Source organism: Ixodes scapularis, unplaced genomic scaffold (genome assembly GCF_016920785.2).
Source record: "Ixodes scapularis isolate PalLabHiFi unplaced genomic scaffold, ASM1692078v2 PGA_scaffold0__279_contigs__length_252992795, whole genome shotgun sequence".
Taxonomy (NCBI): Eukaryota; Metazoa; Arthropoda; class Arachnida; order Ixodida; family Ixodidae; genus Ixodes; species Ixodes scapularis.
Genome location: NW_024609835.1, coordinates 232,786,627 through 232,788,627, shown reverse-complemented (window position 1 = coordinate 232,788,627; position 2,001 = coordinate 232,786,627). Strand labels below are relative to the sequence as shown.

The 2,001-nt window shown below is 53.8% G+C and overlaps 1 pseudogene; it reads right to left on the bottom strand.

Annotated features, from left to right (window-relative positions):
• Positions 1-684: 684 nt before the first annotated feature.
• LOC120841225 lies at positions 685-1,237 on the bottom strand (annotated as a pseudogene).
• Positions 1,238-2,001: the final 764 nt, after the last annotated feature.

Sequence of the window (2,001 nt, the reverse complement as noted above, 5' to 3'; positions counted from 1 at the left end):
GTGCTCTTTCACCAACCTTTGTCGATACCAAGCTGTGATCAGAAAAGGACAATGGCATGACCCGATACTTCGTTAGAATAGTTGCCAGTGTCCCCGAAACGTAAATTCTGTCTAGCCGCGCATGCAATGACGCCTGAAAATGTGTGAAATGCATCTCGATCGTTTCATTTCACACAGTTCCAAAGCCTATCAAGTCGAAGTCTTCGAGCAGATTGCTGAGAACAGTCTTATCTCGATCGGTGAGTCGCCTGATAGGCGTTCTATCAATCGCTCGAACAACACAGTTAAATCACCACAGAGCATGACTGTTCTATCACAGTTTGCAAATCGGCCCAAGCCAGAAAAAAAGGAAACACGCCCTCTCACCGTACTGGGGGCATATATGCAGATAAGCCGCCAGGGGACTGTCGAAAGACAAAAATCGCACATAATAAACCGTCCCTTCATGTCGGCTGTAACCACAAACTCCGACAAGGGCAACAACTTCTTTAAAAATAAAAAAAAAAAAAAAAAATGCCCGAGACTTTGACAGTGGGAGTGACACAAACCTCATACCAGTGTAAAAAAGGCTGTACTGCGCTAAAAACCTGCTTCTCCTCGGCCATCTTGGTTTCCTACAACGCCAAAAAATCGGGTTTCTGTGTCTGCAACAGCCGCTGCGACTGGTATTGCTTCTCGCGCGTCTTAAAATTTCGAACGTTTTGCACTGCAACCGAAATGGCCGAAATGTGCGTACAAATTACGAAGGCTATGATGCAGCGTTTGCCTTGTCGCTCTTTCATCAGTTCTGGAAACCAGGCGTTGCCGCCTTACTCGGAGTCGCAGCGTTGCCGGTTCTCCGGGGGTGCGTTCAGCACCACCATAAAACGGCTCTGCTGGTTCTTCTCAAAACCCCACCAAGGGGTAAGATTGAGCGTCGTGTCGGTCTTCGAGGGCGTATCCTCGACGCCGCGCTTGTTGGGGCGGTGGTTTCGTTCACTTCGTCGGGGCGCTCGGAGGTAGTTTCGGTCGTCGAAGGACGGGCCGTGGGGATCTTGGAGCTCTCAGGCGATGTCAGGGCAGAGGCCGGGGGACAGAAAGCAGGCTCCAGAACGTGAGGGGCTGACTTGTCTCTTTTTGTCTCCACGGCGCCCTCCCCGGAACCCTAATCTCCGGCAGGCTTCCCTTGTTGCCCTGTAGTAGTCGGGGCGTCGAACCCCAAACCACGCGCAGCTTTTTCGGCCTCTTCAGTGCCCATCGCGAAAGCCGCAGCACCTCCAGCGCCTGTACCTCGGTGACGCCAGCGTACGTCCTCATACACTCATCTCTACCCTGGCCGAAGCGAAAGCACTGTGAGCACTTTGGCACACAACACTCCTGCCTGATATGCCCGGCACGCTTCCACTGTAGGCATACGGGCACTCTGCCTGGTATCACAATAAGGGTGTTCGCGCCGTGAAGCCGCAGCTGGTGAGCCATGTCGCGAGGAGTGAGGCCACTCTTCAGCGTCATGCGAACAAAACGCGTCGTTGATTCGATTCATTGGAACCCATCGACTCGCCACATCTCCCGGCCTACTTCAATCACCTTGCTGTACAGTTCTAAAAGCTTACGACGGCGTCGTCGTGAACGTGAAGAGGAACCCAGTGCAAACGCACACGTACCTCGGTTGTGCTCGGGTCGATGATGACGCAGCGTAGGTTCTCCACGACGAGCTCGTTGCTGCTCACCAGGAGTTGCTTGGCCTCCGAAGTCCGAAGCGTCGCTAGGCACACATGGCTCATCTGAAAAGCGCCGAGCGCTACGATGTCGCTCAAGACGGCAATACGTTTGAGTTCCTCTCGGAAGTGCTCAATCCGGTACAGGCGACCCATAATGTCGCAGTGCGGGAGCACACAGTTGAAACACGTGAATCTTGTAGGCAAAAAAGAAAGGACCACCTTGTACACGCCGGACGATGGCGCGCCATCGACAACAAAAGAACCGCGGCCGCCCGGGGCCGTTCTCGCCGCTCCTGAAGGG